General features: G+C 38.5%; 1 protein-coding gene across 2 annotated transcripts in view; it reads left to right on the top strand.

Annotated features, from left to right (window-relative positions):
* The window catches only part of LOC146003849 (inactive dipeptidyl peptidase 10), a 601,005-nt gene that overhangs the window by 205,536 nt on the left and 375,078 nt on the right, over positions 1-20,391 (top strand). The gene's annotated exons all lie outside the window — the stretch shown is intronic.

Here is a 20,391-nt window from a genome sequence, read left to right on the forward strand (position 1 = left end):
GGCTTCACCCACAGACAATATTAGGATTCATCTCTGGCAGATAAATGCTCTTCCTAGGTCTCTATATTTAGAAGTGTGTTCATAGTAACTGTTGTGTTTGTTTATTTACACGTAAGATAACGTAGTGGTTAATGCTGCAGCCTCATCATAGCGAGTTCCTGAATTCAAACCCATGAGTGGGGGGATTCAACTTCAAGCCATTGATCCGGTCATAATCTGCCTATCTGTGTTCAATAAATTTCCTCAATACAAATGTTGCCAAATTTTCTTTATTAACTGTTTTTGTTTTTCTTTTCTTCCTTTCTCTCATTGCTTATCTTTTCTTCTCTCTTCCTTTTTCCATTTTTCATTTCTCTTGTTTCACTTATTCTTCCATTCTCTCTTCATTAGTTTCATTTATTTATTTCTTATCAATTTCACTAATTTCTTTCTCTATATCTTTCATTTCTCTCGTTCAATCATTGCTTCCTTCTCTCTTCCCTTACCCTTTTTGCTTTTTCTTTCTTCCTTTATTTCCTTGATTATTTTTTCATTTCTCTATTTCACTTATTCTTTCTTTCTATCTTTGGTTTCTCGATTTCACTCATTTTTGTCTTGGCTTGTTTCCTTTCTTCCTTTTTCTCTTCATTCTATCTACTTGTTTTCATTTGTTTCTCTTTCATTCCATTCTCTCTTTCTTTTCGCTTTCCTTTCTTTCTGCTTTTCCGTTTCCTTCTGAATCCTACTTTTCTCTAATCTACTCATTCTTTTCCTCCTTTGTTCGTTTTTCATTCCCTCTTTCCTTCGTTTTGTCTTTCCTTTCTTTCTTTCTTTCTTCATTATTTCTTCCATTCCGTTCTCTCTATTTTCTTCATTTTATTTCTTCTTGACTTCAGTTATCCTTCCTTTTCCTCTTGACTCATTTTCTATTCTTTCCATTCTTCTTCTTATCCTTCATTGTTTACTTCTTTCTTTCACTATGAAGAACCACTGCATATGTGTAATAATTCTTCTTATTAAGATGTCACTAGTTTGATTCTTTATGGAGGGGCAATGCAGTTTTTTGGTTCACTTTAAACTGTATGTCCTGTTCCCATTAGAATCTCTGGGCAGGAAGTGGACTTTATTAATATTTAAAATACAAAGACAAATTAGGAAAAAGCCATGTCTTATTAATACGAGCCCAGAACTCATATTTTTGCAGTGCATGACCACAAGAATACTACAGTGGCCTCTAATGAGATTTCCTGTTGAAAATACACAAAGTTAGTTTAAAATCCGCTTTATGTACACTCATGCTAATAAGAGCTGGGCCTGCGGTCAGTAATGAGATCCGAAACATTGAAATATTTCCTCATTTGGGAACTCAGGTTCCCATAGGTTGAAATGTGATTGTCTTTACCATTAGATTATCGGGGATAGCACGAAGGACGTTTATAACGAGTATTGTGCAGAATGAATGTTGCGTTAATCATTTTACGAGACCAGCATGCTTCTGGCTTGATATCGGTTGATTTATATGATTTAGGAGCCGTGTACTTTCCACAAGTGGTTATGACGTCACACCACAAGAAGGCAAGAATCAGCCGCTCTGTTCATAGGTTTATAGGCGCTGGTACAGTTTAGTCGTCTTACGGGCGATTGTAGCTATGAAAAATGCATCTCTATACACCCGTGTCTCCATCTCGTGATTTTCATGACCTAGCATATTTGTTGCTAAGGGTGATGTGTTGCCTAAATATATAGAAATTCATATTTTGAAAAAACTAATATAGTTCAGGTACTTCTCAAAGGCATATTAGGCATATTTGGCAATTTCCACGTGATTCGATCATATTCAGCATATTTTCGTTTTTTCAAAGAATATACAGACGTTTTCGAAGTGGATTCGTTCTTACTTCTATGTTCACTCAAGTTGTTGAATTTTTCACAATTATACGTTCAAATTTATTTCCTGGAAAATTGTGAAACCATGTCTCCTAATGGAAAGAAAGGTAGTATTTATTCATTTACAGAAAATATTCATTGTACATTGCAAATCACGGCTTAGACAGTGAAAATAGTGTTAAAAGATCTCAGAATATGTCCAATATTGATGTTTGAAACAGTTCAGTTCTAAGGACATATCTTTTAAATTATAGTGCATATTTTTTAAAATGCATTTTTGTTTTGCATATTTTTGTGATTTTAGGTTAAAAAAATCTTAGCCCTAGTGATTAGCTTTTAAATGGTCTTTGTTAAGCATTATTCAAATAGAGTTGACGAGATATATCTTTGCGGGTGAGGCCTGACCAAGCCCAGCTGCGCAGTAGCAAAGGGGAGGAGCTACAGACTTCCTTAACCAATGAGCGTCATTCTCCTACTTGTACACTCTAGCAAGGGGAATGTGTCGGGCACCGCCGCGCATAACGGTAGAGAGTGTAGAAAGCGATTGAACGGAGCAGTGCAGTGCGATCTGCTGCAAACGGCTGGTAGCTGCATCCGCGTTTCCCCTCCATGGACTCGCTTCCTCTCTCAGGTGTTCATTGGCCGAGCCTTCTCGTGTCATTACTTCCGTAGGGGTGGTTAGCAAATCGCGCTAATACGCCAGTGATCCCGGGTTCGAATCCCGGCCTGCGTGTTATTTGTGAGCGTTCTTTCATCAATCTCATCATATCATCACTCATCCTTATCTTCACGATTAGCCAAAAGTTGCAGAAGAGCGAAGTAAAATAAACAAAATCAATCATTCGTTCGCTTATTCCAGAGATTCCCTGGAGAGAGTGTAAGAGCTGTGATCTTCCAAATGACGAGTAGATGGAAAATACGCACATCTCTCTCTCTCTCTCTCTCTCTCTCTCTCTCTCTCTCTCCCTATCTCCCTCTCTCCCTCTCTCTCTCCCTCTCTCTCCCTCTCCCTCTGTATCCCTCTCTCTATCTCTCCCTCCCTCTCTTTCTCTCCCTCCCTCTCTATCCCTCTCCCCCCTCTCTCTCTCCCTCTCCCTCTCTCCCTTTCTCTCTCTCTACCCAGATCTCTCAGACACCCTAACTACTGAGCTACCGCTGTTACCAGCGTATTCACGCTAACTAGCAATGATAGAGCTCGTGAAAGTGCCGGTGTTTTAAGAAAAAAGATTGATTTAATTAATACAAGTTTCAATAGAAATCGTTGTACTGAATAATAACTACATTTAACTTCCCTTTATAGAAAGTTTAAACAGGGGCGGACAGATTACGGTCCTTGGGCCACATTTAGACACTTTAGTGTTTACAAAACTTTTATATTTATTTTTGGACATTATCTTTAGTGGAAATGGAATATGTCCCGCAACCAATTGTTCAAAGAGTTACTGGCCCTGTATAGAAAAAGGGTTGGATACCCCTGGATTAATAATGCAACGACTGGACTAATTCCAAAGAAAAACGCACACACAAGAAACATCGTGCCGGCTCCCGTAGCGGAGTGGTTAGCACATCACGCTACGACAATGGGGGTCCCGGGTTCGAATCCCGGCATGGGTGTGTGTTTGTGAGTGTCCATTCATCAACTTCATCATATCATCACTCATCTCCATCTTCGTAATTAGCCTAAAGTGGCAGAATTGCGAAGTAAAATAAACCAAATTAATAAACAAGAAACTTCGTGGTAGATATTTTTATAATGACCATCTATGTACGTAATACACCACAAGGGCACAAAACGTTACCAAATTGCATTTCGTTTTCAATTTCTTTCAACTCAGATTTTCTTTCTATAACTTCTATCCTTTTAAGATAAGGGAAAATTGTAAGGATATCGATCACTTTACAAAATATTTTTTTTCCAGAAGTGAATTTCATGCATATAGGGGAAGGAAGGGTAAAGTGGCCAGTGCGGGCAAAGTGGCCATATGGCTTTTCTTCGCTGTATAGCGCTTCCGCTACGCGGAACCGGGCGAAACAGTCGCCACGGATGCTGTCAGTGTTTTCTGTGACTTTGAAGATGGAGGCTGCACTTTTCTAGATGTGAACTCATTTTATTGTTTTCTCGCAATACTGATTGTAGCTAAGTGGTACAAATTGTTGATTATAGCTAAATAATAGTAAGTGTCATAATTATGTACATGCTCTTGTACTGTTTGGTCAGCGTGAAATAACCTTTTAAATGATGTGTGTTTGAAAACGCAAAGTCATGTAGGTTAGACGTTAGGCCACAGTTTTTGTAATGGCGTCATTCCGAGCAAAGTGGCCACGAAACACACAGACTCGAATGGCAATGAAGGATGAATTAGATGTTTAAAATGTAAGAAGTGGGCACATGAAGAGTGCGCTAGTTGTGACGAAGAACATGATGAGTTTGAGTGCGAATTTTGCAAATAGACCTACGCCTAATACTTTATCTACAGACTATTGATTACGAATTTCTTTTTACTTTATCTTGTAAAGATTTCATACTTAAGATAATACTTAAAAAACATAATACTTATTCTTAATGTGTATTACTTCAGCTTGTGTTGATTAAATACACACTCCGAATCAATGTGATTTGTTCATTTACCTATGCAGGTAAAATGGGAAGGGGCTGGCCACTTTACCCAACCTAGGCGGAGAAAGTGGCCACTTCGTACTTTTTTAAAAAAGTAACATGTATCTTTCTATACAACAAGAATTTAAAAAATAAAATAGAAATTGGAAGGAAAGTTATTATACTTACTATGGGTATATGTTTCTATAACATTGCTTATTAAAAAGGTATGATAAGAATTCATCAAACCTTAGAGTGGCCACTTAACCCTCCCTTCCCCTAAATATGAATGAATTTTGCATGTCAGCGTAAAGAAAGGAAGGCCAAAATCTTGCAAATATTATAAGGATTGTTGTATTTAAATTGCAATGAATATCTTTGGATGTTTCCATTCATTAGTGTATGGAGAGAATGATTCAACGAACGATGAACACTGATTGACACTAATTTGTACAGAAGCAAACAAGCGTACATACAGTAGTAATTATTAGTCCACTGATCTACATGTTATCTATTCTATTAAGTTTTATCACACTATTAACAACGCTAACAAGAAATTTCAAATCCAATTCTCTCTGTCTCAACATAAATACGTAGTTTGACGTACTTATTTCGATGCTATCAGTTTTCTTCTCTGATACAATGAGGCTATTTTGTTACCATAGTTTTGTTTAACAATCGCCTATTTTTGTTTTATTTCCGACAATTTCTCCATGGAAATAAGGTTCCACAAATTTACCGTGCAGAATATAATAGCTCCATCATAACTTCTATGTCAATATGAAAAAGCTCCAGTGTTTCTTGAAGATGGAAACACTACAATTCATTTTCTCACATCATGAAGTTGTAAACAATGTGTGAAGAGTATTTGGCCAATCCTCTATAAACTTCAACTTCAAAGAATGAATATAAAACGAACATATTTTCTTCACACTTTGAACTATGAATGGAATGAATTATCATCAAGTTTCAGACTAAAAATGAATTTGTTTTTCAGCTTCGCACCAAATGAATTTTTGTCATCATCTTCCAATAAAAATTCCGATCGCATGAATTTGGCTTCAAAGAATAAACTCCTAAATTGATCTATCATCACTTTCAACCAGGACGTTTCGAATCAATGGATCCATAATGATCTATCGAATTATAAATTCTGAATGAAGTATCTATCATTATCAAAAACTGAAATCTCTGAATTAATGGATTCGTCGTCATCTAGAAACTAAACATCAAACTCCAAACGAATGGATCTATCGACATCTTAAAGCTAAGAACTCCCAATGAATGGATCTATCATCATCTAAAAACTAAAAACAAACTCCAAACTAATAGATCTATCATAATCTACAAACGAAAACTCCAAACGAATGTATTTATTGAGATCTTAAATGTATAAACTTATAATGAATAGATCTATCACCATCTAAAAATAAACCAGAAAGGAATGGATCTATCCTCATCTACAAACGTAAATCTCCAAACGAATGGATCTATCCTCATCTACAAACGTAAATCTCCAAACGAATGGATCTATCCTCATCTACAAACGTAAAACTCCAAACGAATGGATCTATCCTCATCTACAAACGTAAATCTCCAAACGAATGGATCTATCCTCATCTACAAACGTAAATCTCCAAACGAATGGATCTATCCTCATCTACAAACGTAAATCTCCAAACGAATGGATCTATCCTCATCTACAAACGTAAATCTCCAAACGAATGGATCTATCCTCATCTACAAACTTAAATCTCCAAACGAATGGATCTATCCTCATCTACAAACGTAAATCTCCAAACGAATGGATCTATCCTCATCTACAAACGTAAAACTCCAAACGAATGGATCTATCCTCATCTACAAACGTAAATCTCCAAACGAATGGATCTATCCTCATCTACAAACGTAAATCTCCAAACGAATGGATCTATCCTCATCTACAAACGTAAATCTCCAAACGAATGGATCTATCCTCATCTACAAACGTAAAACTCCAAACGAATGGATCTATCCTCATCTACAAACGTAAAACTCCAAACGAATGGACCTTTTCTCATCAACAAACGTAAAACTCCAAACGAATGGATCTATCCTCATATACAAACGTAAATCTCCAAACGAATGGATCTATCCTCATCTACAAACGTAAAACTCCAAACGAATGGATCTATTCTCATCTACAAACGTAAATCTACAAACGAATGGATCTATCCTCATCTACAAACGTAAAACTCCAAACGAATGGACCTTTTCTCATCTACAAACGTAAATCTCCAAAGGAATGGATCTATTCTCATCTACAAACGTAAAACTCCAAATGAATAGATCTATCCTCATCAACAAACGTAAAACTCCAAACGAATGGATCTATCCTCATATACACAAACGTAAAACTCCAAACGAATGGATCTATCCTCATCTACAAACGTAAAACTCCAAACGAATGGTCTATCGTCATCAACAAACGTAAAACTCCAAACGGATGGATCTATCCTCATATACAAACGTAAAACTCGAAACGAATGGATCTATCCTCATCAACAAACGTAAAACTCCAAACGAATGGATCTATCCTCATATACAAACGTAAAACTCCAAACGAATGGATCTATCCTCATCTGCAAACGTAAAACTCCAAACGAATGGATCTATCCTCATCTACAAACGTAAAACTCCAAACGAATGGATCTATTCTCATCTGCAAACGTAAAGATCCAAACGAATGGATCTATCGACAGCTTTAAACTTCAAATTCCCCAAGAGTAGATCTATCACAACTAGTACCTTTCTTCGCTGAAAATTCAGAGAGAAACTATTAAGCTTGTTCTCGTTTTCAACGTGAACAATGAACGTAGTCTTGTCAAATTGAAATCAGAGATCGATAAAAACAGTTTTGTGGTAAATGCGGAATTCTATCTTGGAAAACGTTGCAAACGAACTCCAACTAGGAATGAAGGGAAAGCTGAATTTCAATATTAGAATCAAGGAACCGAACACTTGTTGCTGGCTGATCCGCTCACGATATAGAGTTTGTGGTTTCGCCTGCTGGTTCAAGGCCCGCAAAGTCCACTTCAAACTTTATCTTCGACCACTCGGCCCTGTAGCGGAAATAGCTGGGAAAAGCTCGCGTGATTTTCTGCGAAGGGGCCCCCGCCCACCTGTTAACCTCGCTGTCACGCCAAGTTACGGCTTCACGCGAAAGGAAAGGGCGACATTGTTGATAAGTCAAGGTAACTCACGTCATGCTACGAACACTCGTGGTCTCATTGTTGTCCTCGTCATCAAATCAAGTTCCTGATGCAACGGGTAAATGTGATTATGGTTTCACGTCATCTGCAGCGAATTACGTATCTTCATTTACATCTTATTACGTTAATGGCTTTCCTAAATGCGACATAGCGTGGAATGATTAATCACTAGCTATTTATAACTTGTCTTCGCGACCGGCAAGTGCATGTACGAGGGTTGTTGAAAAGTTGTCGGCCTCGATCATAGATGGCAATACTGTCGGCAAGATTTTTTTTTTTTTTGGTAAGGGTGATGTGTTCCCTAAATATATAGAAATTCATATTATAATGGAACTAATTAAATTAAGGTGCTTTTTAAGGGCATATTTTTGCATATTTGACCATTTCTGCGTGATAGAGCATAGTTTGATGGATTTTCGATCATTTTCAGCATATTTTCGCTTTTTCAACCAAGTCGTTTTCGAACTGGATTCGTTCTTACTCCCATGTTCACTCGAGGTTTTTTTTTACTGCTGCAAAGTCTTTATCATTTTTATTTGAAAATTTACAGAAAGTGTTCATTGTGCATTGCAACTCAGGGCCTATAAAGTGACCTTAAAATAGTACATGTGAAAACATCTCACCATTTAGATATTGATGTTTGAAACAGTCCAGTTATAACGGCATATTTTTCAAATCATGGTGCATATTTTGTACGATTTCAGTTCATAAGAGCATATTTTATTTTGCATATTTTGGTGATTTTTAAGTCATAAAAATCGTAGCCCTAGCCATAAGCATACGAAAGCAAATCTCTGCGCAAGTACTGACTGGAGAGATCTCGACCAATGAACACCTGAGGGCCTCCCCGATGGCGCAGTGGTAGCGTCATAGCCTTGGAATCAAGGAGTCCCGGGTTCGATACCCGTTGGAGGCACATAGCGGTTCCGATCCCACTGTAAACTGTAGGTCCAGTCCCGATTAGCCTTACTGTGCATAAAGTGGACTTAAAACACCAAATGAAACAAATGAACACCTGAGAGGGAACGCGATTCCGTGGAGGAGGAAAGGCGACTGCAGTTATTAGTCTTTGCAGCAGCGTGTACTCCTTTTCTCCGCCCACTCGATCCACCCCTTCTCTGCCGCTATGCGCGGTTTTGCTCCAGAGATAGTTGGGATAGGGTATAGACGAGACGGTGTTGCGCCGTGTAACCTGCTAGGCACGCGAGTGCAGAGAGTCAAAAAGTGGAGAGAACTGGAGGGGGCCATTGACCAAAATGCCCACTGTTTGTGGGCCCGTTCCGAAAGTCGCAAGAGTTTAACGCGTAGAACGAGTTATTGTAACTGGCTGTTCCATAAGTGCTTCCGTGCGTTTCGTGAGTTTCATTATGCTGTCCCAAAAGTCGCATTCCGTACGTTTCGTGCAAGAACGAGATTCACCAAACGCACGGGCCAGGAGGCTGGTTTGTTCGGTGAGAATCGTCTGCTGTCTGCAGACAACGCGCGTGCTGATGGATTCAAAATGCACTAGTTCGGAAAATGTATTATAATTTTAACAGATAGTGATATGAAGCAAAATGCACAAGATGAGTATGCCTTAACTGTTCTTAGAATGTGATTAAAATGAGAAACAGTGTCCACAGTAGAGTTTACTTTTGCCATAGGGGACATTCCTTCCGGTGGACTCCATGCGGAAACTTTCTCTAAACAAAACTCTGCGCCTGCGCTTTCGCCTAGAGTGTCCCATAAGTCTGTAAAATAACTGGTTTCACCATATTTACGAGCCCAGTTATTTTCGTTGAATGCGTTCGTTTCCTTAAGACTTTCGGAACGCACCCCGTGTCGCTTGGGTAACACTTTCATTTACATTAGCCCCGTCTAGTTCGCTACCCTTTTTGTCACTGGGTGTAGTGCAGGTGCATTTCAGTGTCAGGGTGGTGCACAGTGGCGTACGCAAGGGGGGTTACCGGGTTTAACCCCCCCCCCCTTGAGCTTTGGAAATATTATTGAAAAGGCTGTAGAAAAAAATAAAAATGGCTAATTTATTATAGACGAAGATCTGCGACAATAATAATAATTATAATAATAGTCTACTACGTATAATAATAATTTGTATTATTATTCCCATGCACCATGAAGAAAAACACAACATTCCAAACACAATGTAAGCGGCCGTAAAGTTCAATTTTGCAATTTTTTTGCAAAAAGTCGCGCAGCGACTCTCGCGAGAATTGTGAAAATTCCTTGCTTCGTCGCAGTGTGCCGACCTTAATGCAAACGTTCTTCCCGGTACTGATTTCACATCCCCTTGTGAACTCTCAAGTGATGCTGAGTCTACATCCACATCATTAAATAATGTTGAAGAAGTGCTTTGTGAATCACTTACTTTTGAACTAAAACATAGACTCAGTGGAATTTAGCAACATTGTTCTCGCGCTTCATCATCATCGTGGGTGAGTTCCATAAATAGCACCGTGCCATGAAGGCACACGTAGTGGTGTGGTGGGCCCCACACATTCTCGATCGCGGCCACTTTGCAGGTGATGTGATCAGCACCATGCTCCTGCAGCCTTTATCCCCAGGATTGCTCTCAGGTACCCATTGCTATGAGGCTGGGTGCGGAGACAAGGCTAGATAAATTCCAACCTATTCCGGGAATCGAACCCGGATCTGCCACGAGGTTGTCAGACTAGACCACCGCGGCTCCTTCAATGAGTTTCATATTTTGATTATTTCAATAAATTTAATATATTTGCTTGTTTTTATGGATTTTCTTCACACTTGAAATGTCTCACCTATCATACACAAATAACCGTTGACTAGACAATTATTTCGTAACAAAGAAACAAAAAAATGTAATTTTGTTCTATTGCTTTCATAAATATATTTATGTAGATCTCTACTACTTATTAATAGTAGTGATATAAGTAGTGATAGCAGCTGCATTAGCAGTATTATTAGTAGTAATTGAACTAATTAATTAATTAATTAATTAAAGTATAATAAAACAATGGTAATGTGAATTTGTAGAAAGTTTTCGAAATAACCCCTCCCTTGATGAAATCCTGCGTACGCTACTGGTGGTGCAAGGAAATGACGTTGAACCAAATAGACGGAAAGCGGTGTTCAAGTTCAGAAGATTCAACAAATGCCTGTCTGCCGCTTTAAAATTCATTTCATTAGGTAGCACTCACAACATGGCCGTATTTAGAGGGGTGGGGGTTGTAGGGTTCACATGTTGGATTAATGATAGTTCAGAAATCAAAATCTGTAACTCATTTTCAAAAATTTATTCGGAGTATCACAGGAAAACAACAAGGAGACAACGATTTATCTAGAATTTTCATACATTTGGAATTCTGGAATTTGAGGAAAACAGTATTTTTTCTTGGATCCCTCAAACTTCACTTCTGCTGTCCTCTTTCCAATATTATTCCTGGGTCAGGCTGAAAATTCCCTTATGATTTTATAAAATTCCTTTCCAACTTTTAAGTTCCCTATCCCGTAAAGTTGAAATTCCTCCATGATAGGAGTTGAAACCTCGGATCTCCAGTTTTGTAGCGGGTTACGTTCGCGATTGCGGTTACAATACATGCACCGGGCTAAGTTATTAAAAAGAATAACTGGTTACATAGTTTTCAAAATTCCAAAAATTAAGTTTTAAGGTCAAACAACAAAAACCTTGACTAAAATGTCCATCTAACTTTGAAAGCTTTTTCATGAAGGTATTTAAAATATCAATAAGTATAATAGTTGTGCATTTCAGTACACACTGTATGCTGTATGAAACGCATATTCACTCATCTGCTGTACTGAGTAAGCCTCCTCAAGGATATAACAACAATAATAATAATATAATTTTTATTATTTTGGAATAAAAATGGATTATAATTATGATATGTTAATTATTATTATTATTGTATAAGTATTGTTATTATTTCTATTATCTCAATTTCTGGCAACGCCCATGGAACCCCCACCCCGAAAATTTTTCCTGCCTACGGCCATAACTCACAACGTGACCATACACCATAAATACACCGAGCCAGGACGTAGTGCAAACGGTGTAGACAGCAAATACACTACTTGGCACCAAATCAACGAAGTACACGAGTCGGTGTTGCACCGTGTAACAATCTAGACGCGCCAGTGCAAAAAGAGTCAAGAAGTGCAGAGCGGACGGGGCTAGTGTGGTTATTCAAAGTGGATGAACATGAAAGAACTGGGCAAGTATCGCAAAGATTCGATTGATTTTGTCCTGGATATGGGTAAGATATTCGAGCGCAGGATTGCCAGGGTGTCAGTCCTATCCCACTTATGACATAACGAGCACAAATAGCCTAAGCGTTAACGCAGCCACTAAAACGCAACAGCGACGCTTGCCTTGAATGCTCCTAAACACAAATCGTAACTTAGGGTCGATGCGGAGCGTTAAAGTTAATCTCCAGCAAGGACATTCCATGCACATAACTACGCACCTGACACAATAGACCCACTGTGAACGAAGCCTCTCCACTTGTCATATAATTCATTGAGCTGCCGAGTCGGATCATTATGCAGAACAAATGAACCACGCTGAGCAAATGAGAGGACGAAACTAAATTTGATGGCTTTTTCATGTCGCTCTCGTTAAAATTATCCCCCGCCCCCTTTCCTCCCCCTCTCCCGGTCCCCACCCCCTTTTCTGTCGTCGGGAACGAGCCTTGTTGACAACCTCTGCAGACGAATCGTTTATATCCCAGAATTCCGCAGGAGCGTCCTGGATCATCAGATTGTGCCCGTTCATGATCGAACGCGGGATAAATCTTTCATGCCTCGTTCCTCTGACGGACTGCCCATGTTAACTGCAGCCTCACATGACAGCAATCTCCTTGTCGGACATGTTGAAACCCGGAGAGATTCCTGTTTCGGTAGAGCAGTTGAAATTTTGGAGGAATTCGAATTTTAGTCATAGAAAACGCATGTAATGTACTCAGAAATTTGGCTTTACGATCTACTGGATGCAGCTTCAACGATATTCTTAAAGCTTTCATTAACATGCCCTACCGAATTTGTGGAGTGAAATGGAACAACTGTTGCCACCTCGGTGGACGGCGATAATCTGTGGAAAGATTCATGAGACTCCCTGGGAATAAGGAACAACTGTCTACTTTCTTTATACTTGTATCACTTTTGTCTATTCCCTTTATTGCATCTTCTATATCTAGTTTTCGATTAGTTGGTCTTTCTTCGCGTTTATTTCCTCTATTCTTGATCATTTCTCTTTCTACGTTTTTTCTCACGTTCCATGTCTATTTCTGTTTAGCTTTTCTGTCTATCGATCTTCTGCTAGTTTTCTTCCTTCTCCCTCTCTCTCTGCTTTGTTTCTGCTTGTATTATTTCTGCTTTGCTCTATCTTTCTCTCCGTATCTGTCCCTCTCTCTCTCTCTCTTGCTTCTCAATTTTCTTCCTCTTTCTCTCTTCTCAACTTCTATCTTTCTCCTATCCTCTCTCGCTTCTCCATTTTTTCTATCTCTCTCTCTCTCTCTGTTCTTTAATTATTTTCTTCTCGATTCCCCATTTCTTGTTCTCTCCCTCTCTGCCGTCTGTCCCTGTCTCTTTAATTCTTTCTCTAATTCTCCAAGGCTTCTTTCATTTCTCTTTTTCTATCCTCCTTAAAACACTTCCTTCTTATGATAACATGTGGACATGATGCTAATGATGAAACAAATTTTTGTTAGAATTACCCATCGTTCCTTCCCCCTAAAATCTGTTACACTACTTGTTAATTGGAGTTCTTACAACATTCAATTGATCAACGTCATCTGTTGAGCTAATGTTTATTTACAATGTCTCAGGTGTTGCCGCATACTGTAGAATACTACAATTGCATAGGAGATTGATTGATTACGTCGCGTTTCTGCTTCTTTTGGCTAATCGCGACGATGAGTTTAAGTGATGAAGGTACACTAACAAAGAAGCGTGTTATACACTATTGTCTGGTCATTTGCAAAGTCGAAATAAAACATCCTTGTGTTGAGATTCAAAAACAGTCTTTTTCATATATGTAGTTGTATGACGAATAGAAATGTTAGTCTCAGTATGACATTAAATATTAATTCATCCTTAGCATCGTGATATCTTCGTGACGCTCTCTGATGTACAAAATTGCGTTGCGATAGAAATTTTCTTAACGCTAGATGGTGCGCTGTAGATCGTAGTTTCCTTTGACTCATTGTAATAACATATACAACTAAAGGTTAGTTGTAATTTCTGAATACTTTGGGATATATTACAGAATTTATTTTCTGAAGGAAAAGAATAAACCTTTGATTTTACAAGCGTGGTAACTTCTGTTCTTTAAAAACACTCACTAGTAGATAAATTTTGTGTGCGTACATGATAAGCGTACATTAGTGACCAGACAAATTTCGATTGCTTTAGCGGGAAACCCCGAAGTGGATAATATCAGATGGAAAATTTTAGGTGCAGATTACATTTCGACTGTTATAATTTTCGTAAAATTAAAATGAAATTGCATATAACGCTTTTTTTAAATCTGTTCTAGCGGAATTATATGTTAAAATTTTCTTCAAAATAGCATGGAGCCTTGGCAATTGCGTAGTGGTAACGTTATTGGTTTATAATTCCAAGGGTCCCCAATTCGATTCGATAAAAGTTTTTAGGCAAAATTTCATTACCAAACCTTTATTTTTCATAACTACAAATAAATTGCTTTAAATAATTATAATTAGCTTCAGGTTAATGGAAATGATGGGTCAGGAAAAAAATCAGGCAAGTCAATTTTCTGTCGTGAGTGATGTGGTGTCATTTCCTGCTACGTTGGTTCTCTCTACTGGACTATACAACGTGCTTTCGCTTCATACATTTGACACTTCCAATCATCAAATAATATGTTTTTACACCTTTTCATTTAAAATCCAATGACGCTTTGCAATTAAAATGTTGCAAAACTAATTTGTATCTAAATCCAGGCTTGATCGCTTGCTGGGCGCGTTAAGTGGTTGACTTTCGATCTCGTCACAGAAGTTCACGGTTTGAAGTTCCGGCCTGGGCAAGGGAGTTCATTGTGACTGTCCATTCATTCTCTTCGTTGCAGTTAGCTCGAAGAGGGGAAAAAAGCTACACTAAATAATAAAAGTACAAATGTAAATGTAAATGTACAAGTGTGGCCGCGGTGGTTCAGTCGGGGTCGACCTTCGTGGCGGAGTAGCTAGCTCAGCGCGCCACAACGCCAGGGGTTCCGGGTTCGAGTCACGGGTAAGGCATGGGTATTTGTGATTGTCTGTCCTGAAAAGTCCTGAAATAGAAATGTGAATGAAGTGTGATGAGGGAAGCTTCAGCCTAGGGGCTTTCCTTTTTTAAAAAAAGTCGGTAACGCGTCCGACTACCATGCTAAAGGTCCCGGGTTCGATCCCCGGCCGGTTCAAATCCGGGAACTTTTCTAACGTTGGAAGCGGCCCCTGCGCCCCCCCCCCACCCAGCGTCGAATAACATGGGTACCTGTGGGAAACTCTAGGGGGTAAAGGCGGTCAGGGGCGTGGTGCTGATCACATCATCCCCACTCACGACCGGATCAAGAAAGTGTGGGGCGTTACCATCGCACCCCCTATATACCTTCATGGCGTAGTGCTAAGCACAGGGGAACACTTTACCTTTTTTTAAGTGAATAAAAGTTAACATAAAATAAAGCAGGACGTGAAAAGCATTTATTGATTTGCTAGCTGATTAGCCGGCGTTGCTCGGGTATTTATTTATCCCAATCTCTATTAGACAGGAAAATAATGAATTCTAACTATAGTGTAAAATGTAACTAATTTTGAATGTAATCGTGAATGTCACCAATTAGCTTAGCGACTCCGAAAACTATGGATTCGACACTAATCTAGGTCATTTGTGGCATTTTGTTTTTCGCCCCCTCTCACCCCCCATGCCGATAGGTGATGAACTTGGAGTTGAACCGCATTGGGAATGTCACAAAAACTATGGATTCTATTCGCAACACAGCCTGAATGTTAGACAACCCGAGAAACACTATCGTTGTGCGGATTGCATAGAGTCACGTATGTCTGTCCCTGCGGAATTTAATATCGGTGGTTCTAGATTATTTTTACATGTCACCCCTTCGCACCACACCCCTAGGGGTGCCAGGGGTGTCTTACCCACACAGTATTTATTTCCAGATTGCAAGAGATACGTGTACCAAGTTTGGTTGAAATTGGTCCAGACGTTCGAGAGTTATGCCGGAACAAACAAATATACACACCCACCAATACATCCATTTATATATATATATAGAAGATAGATTATTGATTTGGGTGATTTTACTTCGCTTTTCTGCTACTTTGGGCTAGTCGCGAAGATGAGGATGGCTGGTGATATGATGAAGGGACACTCGGAAAGAACACCCGTGTCCAGGTCGGGATTTAAACCCGGAACCTCTGTCGTAGTAGCGCGCTTTGTTAAGCACACCACGGAGGTAAAATGCATTTGTAATCTCAGGTTCCATTGTTGCGGATGAGGCAAGTAACATGTGGTTGGCTCGTACCCAGCCGGACAGTCTGGGACATACAAAAGTATATGACTCTACGACTAGAAGATTGTTCTACTGGGAACAAAGTAGATTCAATTGAAGTGGTTTATTAGGAAAGGGGACGATTGGAGAAAATTTTAAGGAAACCAAAGATAGAAAACGAGCAAAGAGAAGATTCTTGATAGACACGTTTCTCACTCTGAGTTCTTTACGGAGATTGGAAATCACTCTTTGGGATGCTAAGGGATAAAAAGTATTGTATCTTACACAATTGAATTGTTCGATTCCGATTCCTCAAATGTTATCTGGCTGTCTTGTCATCCTCCAAGGCTCATCCACTTCTCTCTCTCTCAACTCTTTTCTTTGGCCAAGATCCAAATCTCGCTTCTAGACCGAGGAGACCCAAGTTGTCTGATAGATTAATGGAAAGAGATCTTAGATTAAGCAAGAAGATGCCAAGTTTACGATGTGCAATAGCTCCGTAAATACTATTCAATAACTCGAGATATCAACAGTTTGAATGATACCATAGCTTTATGACCCGTACAAGACGAACAAATAGCTGTATTTCATCTTTCTACATACATTATGTCAACTCTCATGGTAAACTCTACTTCAATAAGATAACTTTAATAGGGGTGGATTAATAAATTATTTTGGGGGGTTCGTAGGCACATGTGCCCATTTTGCACCCTTTGATATATACGGGGAAACAGTCCCTTATCTAAAATCCTTACCTTAAAGATAAAAAAGGATGTTAGAAGGCCTTTGAGAAAGGTTTAAAAAAGTGCAAGGATATAAAGGTTGCACAGGACAAACACAACAATAGGTGCCGACTTTGAGGGGACAAGACACTTTCTGCCCTTCCCCCTCCAATTCACATAGAGGGATAACTATTATATGTATTTTCATAAGGTACGTAAACCCATGGCCTATTTCTTGTTCCCAAGTAGTTACATGATTAATTCAACATATGACGTTAATGTTTAGACTGTCCGTGTGACGTGATTGAATCTGTTGGCTGTACCAATAGTGCAGTAACTTGAGGACAAAGAAGCGAAATATCTGAACCTCGTGATAGTGTTCTATGTGATTTAATATTCCATAGTCAAGATATTACTTACTGCATCTTCCAAGTGATGTCTATATCTCTGGTCCATATTATGGTAGCTCACAATTTGTACTTTACAACAACGTACTTCGTTTAGTCTTTAATCTAAAGTATTGTTTATAACGAAGGAAAAAAGAACACTATGGAAGGTGTACTCAATATGGCCTACAGAGGAATATATCGTGAAAGACGTGCGCAAATGTGACATTTGTTACTCTTATGTTCACGTAGTGTGTGTGGAACTCTGGATGATAAGGAACCTTTCATTTGGCCAGACTGTGATGTGTAATCCATGGTCTACTTGTAACAAATTGTGGCATGTTACTCCCTTCTTTATTTGTTTGTAAACAATGTTATTTGTTTGTGCAAATGTTATGTAAATAAAATGCAAGTGTATCAATATACGTATTTACCTCTAAAACCAACGTAGGTGTACTTTCTTTACAATGTCTGTTGCATATTGTGATGTGAAAGAACAAAATATATAACTATGTACCCAATATGGCCTAAACGTAACTTTTTAACAAAATCTTCACTGCACCCCTTGTTATTATTTGGAATTGGCTCAAATTTTCAGTAATCGCCCAGAAATATTCCCTCTTTTCAATTTTGCCACTATTTTTATCTTTCTGACTTTGTATACGACTACAAACAATATGGTAGGCCATATTGGGTTCAGGTGCCTTTCAAAAAATATTGTTGATTCCAACATTTATTTTAAGTTGACAAATGTCCACTCTTCTCACAAAGCTAGAAATGTTAGTATAACACTGTCATCGTCTCCCAACATTGGCAAGGTTAAAAAAGTGTCTGGGGAAATTTAAATCGGTCCATTAGAGAAGGATGTACCCAACACTTTCCGAATTTTAGTTCGTTTATTTATCTTTCGTCAGGTAAGTGGTTTATCTATTCACTCGATAAGTAGTACCGATGGGTGTAAGATGTAACCCGTTCTGAAAACACCCAAATAGCAACCGCTCTTTCATTTAGTAGCTACACCGTGGACTTCATTGTTGCGCTGACGACTATTTGGTGTCTGGCCTCACACCCAGTTTACTGCTCTGTGGGGCTGGCGTCGTGTCCTACCCGTGTATATTTGTGGCTGTCCTCTCACCAATTTCATCATATTGCCATTCATCTTCATCTTCACGATTAGCCTAAAGTTGGTGTAGCAGATATTCGTGACGAAGTGGTTAGCACCAGGGGTGACCATCCCTCCCAAGGCCCATGACGCACTCCCCCCCAAAAAGGCAGAACATCCCCCCGTTTATGCCGAATTAATTACTCAAATTATATTTGTCAGACAAAATTTGCGGAAAAATATAATACCAGAGGTGCAACCACGAATTTTTGTCTGGAGGGGAAGTACTAGGATAAATGTACCAATAATAATTACAATAACATTAATATTGGCTTTATTATTAGTAGTAGTAGTAGTAGCAGTATCAAAAACGTTATTATCCTCTTAAATTACGAAAAAAGGGGGTAGAAGTCGGTGCTAAAGCATTTGTTTGGAACAAACGATTTGAAATATTTTTTCAACACCATCAATTTCCCATTAGCTAATAATGAAAATCAAGCACACAAACTGTATTTTTGAATTGCAGAGAATTAATGATAAATGTATTCCGAAGATACATGTGTAACTTTGATGTACAACATATGTTTTACACATATGAAACATGGAGCGACATAAAATAGAAAATACATATGCAACAAGTTAACATGAAATTGTGTACGTATTCAAAGCATATTCAATACAAATATACAACACATATTATTTAAATACATTACATTAAAGAAGAAGCAGAATGCGAGCGAAGCGAGCAAGAAAATTTTTAGCTCAAAGTTTTGCAAATTGAAAACAATATTGATTTAATAGGGCACAAATAATTTTACTGGACTTGACGAAAACGAGAAAAGCAGATAATGCGAGCGAAGCAAGGAAGAACATTTTACAAAATGAATTTTTATTTTCATAAAATTTGAAATTGAAAGGGTAATTGCTCATCCGTGCCCCCTTGCTACCCTAGAATTGACTTTTGTCGAAGGTTGGGGGAACAATGACCCCCTGCCCCCCCTGTAGTTGCGTCACTGTATAATAGAGACATATTTAAGCAATATATGTTTACTTCAGATACTTTAGTCTCACTGCCATTGTTAGTCAACCATATTCTGCTCAGTTTGTCTGCTCCACTAACCTTGTATTAATGCCATCGAAACCGTTTCTAAAGGCGTAGGAGGTGGTGTGTCAAGTCAACCCTATCGCCGCGATAACTCACAGGTAGGTAGAAAAACTAAACACAATAACCAAAATTAAAAATCAGTAACAAGTCAATCAAACAATGCGACCCCCCTCCCCATTTTTATGTGAAGATATATAGAATTGGTATAAAATTTTGTCCCTCAAAAAAATTCCCATGACGCAGGCGCGTCATGAAACCCCCCTGGTTAGCACAGCGCACTACAATGTCAGGGTCCCCAGTTCGAATTCAGGCCTGCACATGCTTGTTCTTTGTGATGTCCTTCACCAGTTTCATCATATCATCACTTAAGTTCATCTCCGCGGTTAGCGAGAAGTGGCAGGAAAACGAAGTAAAATAAATCAAATCAAACAATAAATGAAATCCAAAAGTTGTAAGCAAAGTAAAATAAAACAGATATATCAACCAATCTGACTGAAAGTAAAAGTTATGCAGAGATATTTTTATAAAAGAAAGTTAATTCCAAACAACCATTTCAAGGCTTTCCCTAAATTAACTCAATTTCACACACATAGCTGTAATTCAGATAGAAAGTTGTCATGTTAATGTAATTCGTCTTGTGGCATCAGAAAGCGTACAACTTGAACGAGAGCACAGGAATTAATAATGAATAATGTTCAATGAATGTGGCTGATTCAAACATTGTAGGACAATTAATATGTTCTCATTCGTATTCCATCATTTTATTAGTTAAAAATAACTTCCACTCCTATACGTGTTATCAAACTGTTCTTTGAAATGATTTGAATTAACATATACAATAAAAACCAGTCTGTCTTCAGTTTAAAATT

Source organism: Lepisma saccharinum, chromosome 20 (assembly GCF_977018435.1).
Source record: "Lepisma saccharinum chromosome 20, izLepSacc3.1, whole genome shotgun sequence".
NCBI classification, from domain to species: domain Eukaryota; kingdom Metazoa; phylum Arthropoda; class Insecta; order Zygentoma; family Lepismatidae; genus Lepisma; species Lepisma saccharinum.